This window comes from Triturus cristatus, chromosome 3_1 (genome assembly GCF_964204655.1).
Source record: "Triturus cristatus chromosome 3_1, aTriCri1.1, whole genome shotgun sequence".
Classification (NCBI taxonomy): Eukaryota; Metazoa; Chordata; class Amphibia; order Caudata; family Salamandridae; genus Triturus; species Triturus cristatus.
In genome coordinates this window covers 502,000,119-502,015,749 of record NC_140583.1, presented here as the reverse complement: position 1 = coordinate 502,015,749, position 15,631 = coordinate 502,000,119, and positions in this window count along the sequence as shown.

Genomic DNA, 15,631 nt, shown 5'->3' with positions numbered 1-15,631 from the left:
CGCATGGCGAGAGTGCGTGGGAACTCTCCAAATCTGCAGGTAGAACGTGGGGTTTATTGAAGGGGACAAGATGAGAAACACAAGAAAAACTAGGGAGTGGAGGCCCCGGGTCCGTGTAGTTACTTACGAGTTTACCCCGGCCGGTGGGCCTATGAAGAACAGGGCCACCAAGGGCCCCGAATTCGAGGCCCACCCGGCGGGGGATGCAAAATGGTCAGTCAACCCCATCCAAATTACTCAGCGGGGCATATGGGTTGAATAGAGGAAGATGAAAGTCCAAACCCTGCGCTCTGCGAGGTCCCCTAGTTACCCTCTCCCAACCAGATGGCCAAGCATTAAACTGAGAAAATGGGGCAGGGGGGTAAAAATAAGACAGATCCGTGGCAAAAATTCCAGAGGCACCCGTGGTGTTAGAATGGGAACATAGATAACTCACCACCCTAGGGTCTCTGAAGTTGACAAGCACACAGTCCCCATCTACTCTCTTAACCCCGCTGCCCAGCCAACACACCCTGCGAACAGTCAGAATTTCTGCGCAGGATGAGGCAGGCAATGGCCTATTACGGTTTAACCAGTAAATGACCTTATTTTTTAGCTCGCAGTGAGACTCGGTCTTATCCTGCGGAAGACTTGGAACACCCACCAGAATGGCAGTATATGGGTGAGACTCAGGCGGGAGGTTGATACGAGGAAGTTTTGGTGAAGAACCAGCACCCTCAACGATAGAATGCCTAATGATGGAATTGTTTCTATTGATGTTTATATTACTGTCTGAAGCGTGGTGGGAAGTGGTACAAGGTGGCTGGTGGGGGATGTTCGAGATAAGGGCATTGGGGGCTGGAGGGTCAGAGAGAACTCCAATCGTTGGGATAGTGCCATTGGGAGCGACCTCGACCACAGCAGCTGTATCAGGAGTTAGTGTGATCCCGGATGTCGGTAGAGATGCAGAGTGCTTCTCTATTATAGCCAAGTTGGTATGCATCATTGCCTCTAGTTTTACAAGTGAGTGGGAGAGTCGATTGACTTTCTCATATAATGGTAGGAAAAAGGACTTGAGTAACTGTTCCAAAGGCTCAACGTAAACAGCAGACGAAGGGGGTGAAATAGACAAGGATGCAGGGAGGGGGATAGACACAGGACTCACATCAACGACAGGGGTATTGTGTGACGTGAGGGAGTGGGAAACAAGACAGGGATTGGTGATTTTGGACATTTTGGTGTCTTTAACACAATTACCCTTAGAATGCACTCCCCTGCGTGTGTTCATCCCCTGGGTTGGCTGTGGCGTGGCACCCAGTGTCGAATTAATGGTGCCAGTCGAGACAGTAGGGGGCTGTAAATGGGTATCTAAAACAGTTGAAGGCAACCCAGGAGGAGCAGAGCCATTTAATGTAACTGGAGAGTTATCCGGTAAACCAGTTGCTGAGCAAGCCTCTAAACCTAGCTCAGTGCTATCAAAATGGTCAGAAGTAGGTTGGGGTAACCTAAAATCAGGGGAAGAAACTGTCATAAGGCTGCCCAAAGATGATCTTTTAGAAGACAATTCCAAAGACAATCTTTTTTCGGTTAAAATTATTTCATGCTCAAGGACCGGGCAGCTCTAGTGATAAAATTATCCAAAGTTCCCGAAACACAACCCCCAGTGCTATTCCGCACTAACTTCCTGCCAGACCTCAAGGACGACATCTCTATATTCAACAAGTAGGGTGTGGATGTCGATTACGAGACAGGTAACCTGATGTAGGACTAAAATTTATATTGTAAGAGCAGTAGCCCCAATTAAGGATACTGGCCTGGCCCGTCCGCCTCCGTCCACGAACGGCCACAAACGGCCCGCTCTTAGCCCGGTCTTCGCCCCGAGCTTCGTACCGCACGCGTACCGCTAGCGCGCTTGGCCCTGTACGAATTTAAGCATGGGGCGGAGTCAGGGGCATGAGCGGGAAGAGGAACCAGGTGAGCACAATCAAAGGAGCGCAGTGCTCTGTGGTCCTCGCAGTCCCGTGGGTGTAGGGTTCTGCAGCCTGCCCCCGTTCAGCAGCGTAGCGTCCAGGCAAGAGGGGGAGCACCCAAGAGTCGCACACACAATGAGCACCAGCCGAGATTTAAAGGATGAGGCCGGCGAGCGGCGCCCGCGCAGCGGGGGCCGCGAGGCGCTGCGTGCGAAGTGGAATCCAAGGCGGGAAGAGGAGCCAGGTGAGCACAATCAAAGGAGCGCAGTGCTCCGTGGTCCTCGCAGTCCCGTGGGTGTAGGGTTCTGCAGCCTGCCCCCGTTCAGCAGCATAGCGTCCAGGCAAGAGGGGGAGCACCCAAGAGTCGCACACACAATGAGCACCAGCCGAGATTTAAAGGATGAGGCCGGCGAGCGGCTCCCGCACGGGGGGCCGCGAGGCGCTGCGTGCGAAGTGGAATCCAAGGCGGGAAGAGGAGCCAGGTGAGCACAATCAAAGGAGCGCAGTGTTCCGTGATCCTCGCAGTCCCGTGGGTGTAGGGTTCTGCAGCCTGCCCCCGTTCAGCAGCGTAGCGTCCAGGCAAGAGGGGGAGCACCCAAGAGTCGCACACACAATGAGCACCAGCCGAGATTAAAGGATGAGGCCGGCGAGCGGCGCCCGCGCAGCGGTGGCCGCGAGGCGCTGCGTGCGAAGTGGAATCCAAGGCGGGAAGAGGAGCCAGGTGAGCACAATCAAAGGAGCGCAGTGCTCCGTGGTCCTCGCAGTCCCGTGGGTGTAGGGTTCTGCAGCCTGCCCCCGTTCAGCAGCGTAGCGTCCAGGCAAGAGGGGGAGCACCCAAGAGTCCCTAGTCATCTCTGGCTTATCAAGGAGCGCTTGACCTTCAGGAAGATATTAAAGACCCACATATGTACTGCATCTTTGGAGGGCATTGCCCATTGGTCCACCCATTTAATCTTAGTGTCAGAATGCCAAATTGAGAATTAATGATTTTTACAAAATACTATAATACAACATGCCATACCAGATCATCATTGGAGAACAAAATCAGAGAAGTGGGCGTAGAGTCTACAAAGAAAAGTCACACAGTTGCTAAAGTTCACCAAACCAACTGGAAGACAAAGTGGAAGACACAGAAAGCATGTCAAGCCACAACCACATAAATAGTGGTAGGTCGTAGAAGGGGCAGAGGAACTCAACCCTCAGAAACTAATTATCAAATGGTTACAATCCTGGGTTCCATCAGAAGACATTCCCAAAGTTTCATGGATCCCTTGTGCTGGAACATCCTCGCGGGGCCCCACCCAGACCTCCTCAACTACAGGGACTCAGACACCATCATCAGGGTGGTCAGGCAGATAGTGACAATTTACCAGGAATCAAAATCATGATTTTCCCTGGCTACACCCTAAAAGTTAAGCATCAACACAAGTCGTATGCAGAGGCAAACAGAAATTGCACGGCCTACAGCTGAAATATACCGTGTTATTCCGGCAAACCAGATAGGCCCTGGGAATAGCAGGAGTGACGACTCCTGAGCCCCGAAGAGTGGACTGGAAGGATCCACACAACAGGCAGCCCACAGGGAGTAGCAGTGATTCGGAAGAACCATAGCCCAGATGTAAGCAGTGGTGACTGGTGGCACCAAATAGTGTGTGGTGGATGTGGTAAGGGTTTATTGGGGAGCAGGAAACTATTTGTAGAAGAGATCAATATATTAATCTGGGCTTTTATTTAAACTTTCCTGACACATAGCCATCGGTTGTCAAGCTGAAACAACTCACGCATACAAAGTACTCACATGGAATGCAACTGGCTTAATTGTATGTGGTGTGGTGATGCGATACACCAAACACCTCTCCCCAGATACCTGGCATGTACAAGAAATCCACTTGTAGGGCACCAACTTCCAGTTCTTGGATAGATACCGTTACTCTGGAGTCTTCCACTCTGGGCTCATATCCTCCTCCAGCTGGGTACCAATACTTCTTTTGGGTTAAAAATACTTCCAAACCATTATAGACCGCACACAATGAGAGCCATTAGGATGCTATATTTTAGTGCCTGTGAAGCTAAAAGGACGAAACTGGACGTTAGCACTAACAGACAACATACAATTACTGACCACAAATCTCACCACATCCCGTCGGGCAAATTCTTTATTGACAGAGACTTCAATGTAGTTAAGAGCCAACAGCTAGAAACCAAGGGACAGATGTACGACCATGACAAGCTTCGACTCGCAAATTGCGCTTGATTGCGAGTCGCAGTTTGTGAGTCACAAAATGCCATGTACAACAGTGTCTGAGACATTGTTTGCAATTCCCAATGGGGTCGCAAATTGCATGTTTCATCAATATTCATGAGGCACTCGCAATTTGCGACCCCATTGGGAATATCTGGCCCTCCCAGGGATGGTGGCCTGCTGGGCTCAGCAGACCTCCATGTCTGAGACTGCTTTTAAAGAAAGCAGTTTTTTTAATGCAGCTTTTTAAAAAAAAAAATTAACGTTTTCGTTTCATTTTTTAAGGGCAGGTATTGGTCCCTGGGACAAACATATTCATGCTGAAGACCATTTCGTATGGGGTCTGCCCACCCAGAGATCTTCTAGGGAGACTATTTAGTGCACGTTGTACGCTATACATATGGGCGAACCAGTTCCTGCCAGTCCCTATGACCCTAGCTGTCAAGGATTGCTTTAAGTCACGGTTCCTTCGTTCCACAACTGAATTGCCCTCAGGCCTGTATGGAGACAAAAATTTGACCTGCACCCCCAAAGACCTCATGGTATCCTTGTACGCCTTAGAAGCGGACGCGGGACCCTGGTTCGAATGGAAAGTGCCACATGCAAAAATTCCCACAAAGACGCTCAAATCCCTGATGACAGTTTGGGTGTCAGCACTACATTGTGGCCATCTGTCCCTTCGCGGAGAAGTGACAGATGTTCCTTCATCAGCTGGTCATGAGATTATGGCATGGTGGGAGGGATAGTTGAAGGGGAGGGAGTAGCCCCTTCACACAATCTGCAAAACCACCTGTCCAATGTTGTGGACTGCTAGTGGGGCAGGTGATGGCGAATGCTGCCACCAACTGGGGTGCAGTAAGGGGTGGTGGCAGACTGACCAGACTGCTGGCCACCTCACCCATGAATTCTGTGAGTACCGCATCCTCAGCTATGCAGAGGCTAGTGAGTCTGCAAAGCGTGGTGGCTGGGTTTGAATTGGTGTGACTGGAAGCCCCTTCTGTAGCCATGAAAGGAGCGAAAGACAGATTGAGGTGGATGTGGGGCAGCAGAGAGGATTAGTCTCCTAGCCTCAGCACGAGAATCCTCAAAGTGCTCGAGCGCCGAATCTGCTTCTGTTGCAGGGATTCTGCACATATGCAGAACTAGGCGCAGGAAACCAGGACCTCAGTGTGTAGTGATGTACCAAAATACCCACCTCGGTGCCCAGAGCCCATATCTGACTAGCTACAGTGTCACATTCGTTCTCCGTACTACAGCAAAGCTACCAATGATTAGACAGCCTAGAACATTTTACTCCCTCCTCTCTCAGGATACGTGGGAACAAGAACACTCTTTCGTTCAAACTCTCGTACTTGTCCACAACATGAGTAAATAGAGTCAAAGTATAGTTTAAAATGTTTATTTTAACTAAGGTGCTCTATAATGCAATACACGAGCCAGTACTAGCAGCAAAATGCATAGGATCAAACAAATCAGCATAGTTACAATTCCATATAGAACAAAAGGAGAAATCATATTATAATGATAGTGGAAACAGGACTACAGCGCCTTGCCACCCTCCCCTTGCTAGAAGCTAGTTTATTATAATTATAGAAGACCTCCAGGCTTGGTCAGGGGACCCAATACCTTCGAGTTCAGATGCAGAAATTTACATCTCCAGACAAGCCCAGCTCTTCTATCCTGGAAAGCGTTGTCTCCAAGTGTGTTAACATGCATGCACAGCTATATTAAAAGCACCAGATTTCCAGGGTTGCAGCTGTGTTCTATGTTATGGCTAGGGACGTGAGACTGACCAAAGCAATTCAACAGAGCTCATTGTTTTTTTACCTTGAACACGCTGTGCAGACAAGGAGCAGAGTGTTCAACTGAGTACATGAAATACAGACAGTTCTCATGTGAAAGCAAGCAAGCAAATTTTTTACCAGGAATGTGCCATGTAGTAACGTGAGCAAAAGCGGCAAAATGGCATCCAACTCATGCTGACTTAGCAATGTCTGTATGTGTGTCATTATCCTCACTACACCCTCCCCATGGTCAGCAGTCCATGGGACAGTGGTTTTAGAGAGAACACAGCTTTGAAAAGTCTGAGCAAGAACCAAGAGCATTTGTATCAGTGATACCATTGATTTGCGAGGAATAACCAGAAAGAGAAAGAAAGCGAGATAAGAGAGAGTGAAAAACAATGTTGTGTCCAAAAAGGCACACATCAAAAAAAAATTACATTTAAAAATCCATCATGGATACTGTGGCTGATTCAATCCAGCAGGGTGTGCAAACAGTATGTTGCAATAGCCTCCAAGAGGAAGTCATTGTTCTCGGTAGAAAAAAGCGTTGCCATCCAATTAAGGAGAGTGAATGAACATATATGTTCTTCAATTAGGGGGGCTTCTAGCACCATTAAAGGACAGCTTGTGTGACACTCAAAGTAATTGCGTTGTAGGAAATCATCTGCTGCTGCAAAGATATCCCATTCAGCCAGAACTCCCAGCGCCGCTGCGCAGGCCATAATCCCAGCACCGGAACATTCCTGCTCATGGGCCACTAAAGGACTCTTCAGCAGCTCAAAATCAGGTGGAGGAAATGCCGTATTGGAGAGGCAAAGATCCAATGCCCATTCAAAGGGACAATCCAAGCAGTGGAAGACAGGTTGCACGCAAGTGAAATAGGCAGCACGAAAAGATAATCCATAAGCCACGCTTAGTGTGGCCAAGGGCAGAGCACCATAGCATTCAACCATGTGGCTATGGAGTATCTGCATCCGGAGTTCGCCGTGCAGAGCCACAGGAAGTGCATCCATTTCGTAGCAGGCAAATCAACAGCAAGACCCCAGTGGCTAAGGCAACTAATAAGGGGAAGCCGCCGAAGACGCTGGAAAAAATAGAATGAATAAAATAAAAGCTGGTATCACACCAAATATAGTTTGGAAAGAGGTCACAAGGTCAGTGCCCACAACTTTAAAACAATGGGCAATGGCAGTAGTGTTAGAAGCATTGAAGATAGTGTGAATTAACGCACCAAAATGTAGTGGGAGGTCAGTATTAAGAAGGGATTGGACCTCTGTACGGGTGTTAGCCACGTGAAGGACGAATGTCTCACGGGCCGATGTGAGAGAAACTTCTTTTTGGGATAACAATGCTCTTATTCTGCTCAACTTACTGAAATCTGCCTTCAAGGTCGGAATGGAAGACCAAATCGAGTTATCGAGTCTCCCATGTGGTGGTGGGAAAAGAACATTTTTACAGAAAACTACATGCTGTGAAACAGTTACTATGTAAGGGATGCCGGCTAACATGCCGCAGCAGTCCTCATTATTTAAAAGCAAATAACTACCATTGGCAAGCAGAGTGAAAGTTGGTGTTATAGACGGCACAGGTGTACCCTTCAAAACACATGCCAGATTCAGCGCCGTTAGGTTATACGCGCCGTGTAATTTGTTCTTACAGACAAGGGAATGACCTATTGTCTTTTCACATGTTTCTCCAGTAAGGTATACTTCTTTGTCATCCCTAAGGCATCTGTATGTGAAAGGTAGAGACCATACTTCGTGCAAGAACACACCTCCCAATGGTTCATAGCGGCCCAGTGGGTAGTGTTTCATACACAAGGTAAATTTAAACAAAGAAAATGGGAGAGTTATCAGCCCATGGATGAGCCACACAGCAGAGTCTGTCTCCACCATAGCGAATGGTAACGGATCCAACCTTTCAATATGCAACAGAGAATATGTAGCATCTTTCATGGACATAAACTGTTGTTTTGTTGTCAAGTTAAATGGCCAAAATAACGATATCGCGTTCAGGTAATCCCATGGAACTTTACTCATTTTAAGAGTCTGTAAAGTCCAGGCAAACTGCAGTACTGAACGCAATTGATTCTCACCTTGATACAAAACAGAAACATCCTCTTGTACGTTGTCAACAACAGATGAAACAATATTTTCCAATGTATAAATGTGGGAAGAAAGTGTGTTAATACTATTATCAACAACAGCAGGATTAGCCTGATCTATTGCCCTTAAACGCAAAGCTGCTTCAATTTGGGAGAGTTTCCAGATTTCATTGTAAGTAGCATATATAAATCTTTTTGATCTACAACCAGCGGGTCCTTTTATAAAATCTGGTAAATCAATGTCACCTGATAATAAGGACAAATGTTGTTTAACTGAAGCCAGTGAGGAGTGTTGTAACCAGTTTTGACAAAGTTTCCCTACCGCATATGTAGTAACAGAATGGGTGTTTGAAAAACGTGGATCAGGACTATCCTGTGTAGAACCAGGAGCCCTGGCGAGGAAACGAAGTTGACAAGCATCTGAACTAGTCTGCCAAACCAACCACCCTAGGGGGTCAAGGCTAGACAAATTAAAGGTGTCATTTTTAAAAAGTGATTGTAATTTGTCCATAGAATAATTAGTAAAACTGCTCCAGTTTTCATAAGTAGCCAGAGCTAGGACTGTAGGGGTATTCATTTGTTTAGAAGTTGCCAAACCAAAACAGGTAGTTTGATACATTGAGTCATTTAAAAATAAAATCTGTGTGGGAATGAGGCAGGCATGGAGTAACGCCTCTGTGCCTTGCACCTGCCAAGATTTAGAACCCCAGACAGATTTAAGGTCAAACGATGATTTCCAAAGCTCATAGCCCCCAACTGTTATATCGTCGATAAAAGATTTATAATAGAATAATTTAGTATGGGAGAGCATCACCTTAGAGTTAAAGGAAACATTCAACTTAAAATAGAATGAACCAGGGTTAGATGTGTCAAAATCAGTAAAATAGGTAATTTTTTTCAGAAAAGTATTAGAGCTGCCTTTTAAAGGAGCTGGGCAATGTTCCCATTGTGTAAAATTAAAAACATTTCTAAACGTATTGGCTTTATGCAGATAATGATGACCATAGTGTTGGAAACAAAACAAATCAGAAGTAGCATAATATTTCAAATCAGCGAACAAGGATTGCACTGCCTGTACGTCCCAATCATCAGATCCTATGTTATGTTTCACAAGATCACCCACAGAAACACAAAGTACATTAGGGACATTAATTATCTCTGTAGGTCCATGGATTCGGAAGTCAACAGCATCCCAAACAATGCCGTCGATGACTTGCCAAGCAGTGATGTTGACAAAAGTCTGGTCTCTTTTCATGATGTGTGAAGAAGAGTGCAGAGCCAAAGTTCCATCAACCAGATTAACAGCAAAGCGTTCAGGAAGATAGTGTACATTGTTCAAGAGAAAAAAGCAAGTCACAAAACCAATGGACATGAACAAAAAAATTGCAATTAGCACCAACCAGATGTAAGTCCAAGGCGGAATCAAGTAAGTTTGTTTAAACCAGGCAACAAAAATGCAAAATTTAGAAGGGGCCTGTGATGCTACGGAATGTGAGTCAAAAGAAAAACGTGATTCATTAGTGGCTTCACGTCGCACGCCAGGCAATGACATGGAATTAGGACATGCATATTCAGTTTACTCATTTTGTGTTGAAGCAGTCGGAAACAACAAGGGATTGTTAACAGAATCCATCTCAATGGCGGTGTCATCCTGCGCGGTGTTAGAAGTGGTTAAACCTGGATCTCTAGATACTGTTGTTGTAGACACCGCTGGTGTGATGCTATTCAGGATCGGCCAGATGTTGTAGCTTGACATTGTCAACTGAGATGTATCTGTTGCCTTTTCGACCAGGAAGTGGTGGTAAAATGACTGTACGAGTACCCTGCACTCCAAGCACTGGGACCGGTGCTCGATAAGAGGGGCCAAACTCATTCTTGTTTTCCACCTTCTCTCGGACCAGGTCTCCGATTTTTGGTAGCCAGCCGACTACCGGAATCTGCAGCGCAGCATCAGTGGATGAGGGCAAATGTTCCTTTGCAAGGCTGTCTCGGGTCTGTTGTAGATTCTGTAATACAGCACAATGATTATCTACGTCAAAGGATGCGGCAGACGCCGCAATGTCTGGACCATCAAGGTCGGGCACAAACATCTTCATGCCGAAGAGCATTTCGTATGGGGTCTGCCCATCCAGAGATCTTCTAGGGAGATTATTTATTGCACGTTGTACACTATACATATGGGCGTACCAGTTCCTGCCAGTCCCTATGATCCTAGCTGTCAAGGATTGCTTTAAGTCCCGGTTCCTTCGTTCCACAACTGAATTGCCCTCAGGCCTGTGTGGAGACAAAAATTTGACCTGCACCCCCAAAGACCTCATGGTATCCTTGTAAGCCTTAGAAGCGGACGCGGGACCCTGGTCCGAATGGAAAGTGTCACATGCAAAAATTCCCACAAAGACACGCAAATCCCTGATGACAGTTTGGGCGTCAGCACTACATTGTGGCCAAACCCAAGGAAAGCGTGTAAATGAATCAACTGCAACTAAGATGAACTTATAGGCAGTTTCTGAAGAAAAAGACCGCAGTGATCTAAATAAACACAACCGAAGGGTTTATTAGAAATGCATAGCTGTGTTTGTGGTGGGCGCGTAGCCGTTGACGGTTTAATCTGCTGACAAATGTCACAAGAAAGCACGTAATTACGAGTTTGTTTATATAGGCCGCGCCACCAGTAATGCTGCTGCAAGATAGAAACAGTCGCAGACACTCCAGCATGTGCCGAGGCCATTCCTTTGTGTGTGGCTGTTATCAGTGCAGGTCTGCGGTCCACGTTGGGAATCAACCTGTGACCAACGTCGTTTATTCTCACGTAAGGAACATTATCAGGACTTAAATGATAAGAGTATTTGGAAGGGAATCTCTGTGGGTAATTATCACCCTTCTCTGTAGCAGCTATTGCTGCCAAAATGTCATCATCAATATTATTCATGGATCTTGTAACTGCTGTAACTGAACACGTGGCTACTGCTGATTTGGCAGCTTCATCCACCAAACTGTTGCCAACAGTGTGTACTCCTACGCGCTGATGACCAAGAGTGTGAATTACTTGTGTGAGAGGCAGACGGTCTTTAAGATCTGCAACTCGAACCCAAAGCATTGTATGTTTAATTGCACTGCCTTTCGAATCATTATAGTCATTTTGAGACCAAAAGAATAAGTTGTCATTGAAAGATTGAACACAGTGATAAGAATTGCTTACAATTAGAGTAGTCACTTTTGGATCTGCAAACTCCAGATCCAGTACCAAAGCGCGCAATTTGGCTAATTGGCCGGCACAGTCACCTAGTGCCTGTGTATGGACAACATTGGACTTGAACTCTCCGTTCACTATGGTACCCGCCACTATAGCGCAGGCCGCCGAGTAAGAATGTTTAAACCCGGTTGCCGGTTGCGCTGAACCGTCAGTGTATATGACACATTGGTACTGCTCAAGTGGGCGCATCGACACAGGAGGAGGATGAATAAACTCATACTGTAAAAACTCCTGCGTCCTCAACGAAGAGTACAAAATAAAGGTGACATCTGGAGAGGTCAGCGATGTGGCCCATTGTATCCAACGTGGATGCAATGCCTTTGAGTTCGGTACACTTGCCTTTGTCACCGCTTCATGCGCAGGACATGGTGTTACAACCAAAATCAGTTTCCCTTGTGCCAGTGCGTGTTCCTTTAGGATCGCCATTTGGACAGCTGTCAAAACTTTTTCAATGTTGGAAAACCTCAATTCTGCTGAAGTGTACAAATGTGACTTGTAAGCAATAGGCACTGTGTCTCCTTCATTAAACGTCAAGTAAGTGAAACCCACATGTCCTGGGACGATTCTCATCACCAGGTTAGCATGGTTATCACGCGTCAATAAGAATTTGGATTCAATAAGATCAGACTGCAAAGACTGCAGTATAGTGGAATGTCCCGGAAGCCAGCAGGACTTTGAAAAAGAGGGTTGTATCAAAGCATACAAAGGCTTGATACGCAGGGCATAATCGGGGATGTAAGTCCTACCGAAATTTAAAAAAAACAGTAAAGACTGTAATTTGTTCAGTGTAGTTGGAGGGCGCAAACGTGCGCACAACTCCAAGAAGTGAGGCGCTAAGCCTCTTCCTTCATTATTGAGCTAGTAGCCCAAAAACAACACTGTGTACTCTGCAATGTGTGATTTAGCAAAGTTAAACTTGTAACCGTGGCCCGCAAACAACACTATGATGCGATTCACGCGACAAAGATGCGGCCATAACTCGTCGTCAGTCAGATAAATGTCATCAACGTACGAGTAAGCTTCTTCGTCTATGCTGTCTAACAAAGAGACAATACGGGCGGCGAAAACACCAGGGCTATTTTGTAGCCCATGGCCAAACGCAAAAATTTCCTTTGTTTTCCGCCCAATGTTAAGGTGGTCCTTTGACTGCTTTCAAAAGATAGAGAGTGTAAAAGCCATTGGATATGTCCAGTGTCGTTTTATATTTTTTACGAACCAGACTGTTGACTAACGGTGAACTATGGGTATTCTGCACAGCACAAGTCCGACAATATGAGTTCAAATGTCGGTAATCCAAAACTAAGCAGTACGGCTAATCGGGTTTAACTACTGTAAATAGAGGGTTATTCATTGGCGACACACATGTCTCAAGTACTCCCTGATACTCTAGTTGATCCAGAATATCAGTCACGGGAGCCGGAGGGGATATTGGGGCTGTGGTTGTGGCATGGACCGTAATGGTATTTCATGTGGGGGAGAGTCTTTATCTCAGCCCACCTGATTTCGGTATACAGCTGGTGCAAGCACCAAAGACCACTCTTCTGCAAAAGCCATAGCTTGCTCCTTGGATACGTTATGTGAAAAACTGGGGAGTATCACCTCCTCTCTACGGGGCATGGCTAGAACAAAAGGTGGCAGCCAATCTTTTTCTGCCAAAAGTATGTCATAAGATGAAGTTAGATTTTCCCCAAAAATCCCTTGTATTACACATTGTATGTCACCTTTAATGAGAAGAACGATGTCATATAATCTGTCAGGGGGAGCCACTCGGGTGTCAGCTGTCTCAACTGTGATGAAAGTTTCAGTTGCTGTCGCCTCCAGAAATGGACGCAGTGCTTGCCGCACTATGGTAACTTCTGCTGCGCTGTCTAGCAGCGTTACTGCCCATGTTAAGTTCCGGAGCTGGGCTCTCACCATCTGCGGCATATCTCGCTATCAAAGCGAGAACTTTCTTTTTCTGAAAATGCGGGCGCTGACGAGGAAAATCGTCCTGTTTCCCTTTGCCTTCAGTCAGGCGAGGTTGTTCTCGTCCCTGCGGGGCACGTTGACCTCTGCTGCGATCCTGGCGTTACCCTCCACCGGCTCGTGCGCCCGATGCTGCCTGTGAAGAACGAGGAGAACGGTGATCAGGAACCTGAAACCTGTCAGGAGACCTAATTCTTGCTCGGTCGCGCAAATCATAAGTGCGCTCACAACATTTGGGGACCGGTGATGCTGCACGCTACCCTTGTGTCTGTTGTTGCTTCCCCTGTTTCTTATTTTTCCGATTCTTTTTAGGAAAATTTGGACGCCCGTCCTTAGCAGACTGAGCCGTCTGTGTCTGCTATTGCGCAGGTATTCTAGCGAAAGGCTTGACACCCAAACTATTGTGCCCAATTGTTCTATAAGCTTCTGCAATAATTTTTGGTAATTAGCAGGGTTTCTCCTCATTCCGGACGAGGTGCAAAGCATTAGACACTTGAAAGTTGACTGCATCTCCCTTGACATTCGCAAGGATCAGATCAGCAACTACATCAAACACTCTGACCAACCTCATGCCTAACTCCACAGCCGCCTCCGGTCCATGTTCATCCTGAACACGTTTAATCACAGAGGGAAGCACAGTCATAGAAGGAGTGCCAAAACATTTTGCATACACCGCCACGAATATTTTACCCCAATTTTCACAATCAGTTACTTCGGGTATTAAGTCTTTCTGCAAACTAATAGTAAGAATCCTGTGTTTCTCCTTAGGAGTTGTATTCGGAAATACTGCTTGCAGCTGGTCAAATTTCTCTGCAGGCCAATAAGGTAAATCCTCCTCATTCTGTGGATGGTTGTACTTAACTGAATTAACCATGACTAGACTAATAGTTAACCCAACAGGTCCAGCTGGTTGCGCAGCAACCCCAGGTGCTCCCACATGAAGATTGCGTGAGAAGTATTGCACTAGAGCCCTGTGCACCTCAATCAACGAGGTGTGTAAGACGCGCAACTAGTCTACAGCGACTGCTAGACAACGTGGATGTGGTGTGTACCCGGCCAAAACTTGCCAAGCGGCCCCTGGAATCGACAAAGGGCCTAACCGGACCGGGGTCACTGTGTGGGGTAGGGCACCATTAAACCAAACATGGTGTTGCCATGCTGAAATCGGAACCTCCAAAGTCATATATGCCCGATGCGCTATAAGGACGGCAGCGGGAGAGTACGTATGTAATAAGCCATCATCACCATCCACTGCTGGAAACGTAACCCAAGAATAATACACCTCAAATGGGTGAGCTCCAGTAGTTTCAACCACAAAAATAAGTGTGACACCTGCGTTGGGCACTCCAAAAGCGGTCAAATGACGATGGAGCGCCCCGCTGCTATGTGCTGCAATATCCACTTCAGCCATATCGAGAAAATGCTAAACAACTTAAAGCGTGGCAGCGCGATGGGTAAGTAACTCAATAGTAACAATAAAAACCTTTTTATGATTCAAGCTTGAATAAAAACCTATAAACACATCAATATAGGTAGGTTATGCCATCACAGCTGTTTACCAGAAAACAGAAGCGAGGGTATCATGGACAAGCACAAGAACTACTAAAGCGTCTCGCAATCAAGAACCAGACCAAACGTTAGGTGCGCCATGTTGCAGGGATTCTGCACATATGCAGAGCTATGCGCAGGAAACCAGGACCTCAGTGTGTAGTGGTGTACTAAAATACCCACCTCGGTGCCCAGAGCCCCTATCCGACTAGCTACAGTGTCTCATTCGTTCTCCGTACTACATCAAAGCTACCAATGATTAGACATCCTAGAACATGTTACTCCCTCTTCTGTCAGGATACGTGGGAACAAGAACACTCTTTTGTTCAAACTCTTGTACTTGTCCACAACATGAGTAAATAGAGTCAAAGTATAGTTTAAAATGTTTATTTTAACTAACGTGCTCTATAATGCAATATACAAGCCAGTACTAGCAGCAAAATGATTAGTATCAAACAAATCAGCATAGTTACAATTCCAAATAGAACAAAAGGAGAAATCATATTATAATGATAGTGGAAACAGGAATAAAGCGCCTTGCCACCCTCCCCTTGCTAGAAGCTAGTTTATTATAATTATAAAAGACCTCCAGACTTGGTCAGGGGACCCCATACCTCTGAGTTCAGATGCAGGAATTTACATCTACGGACAAGCCTAGCTCTTCTATCCTGGAAAGCGTTTTCTTCAAGTGTGTTAACATGCATGCACAGCAATATTAAAAGCACCAGATTTCCAGGGTTGCAGCTGTGTTCTATGTTACGGCTAGGGACGTGAGACTGACCAAAG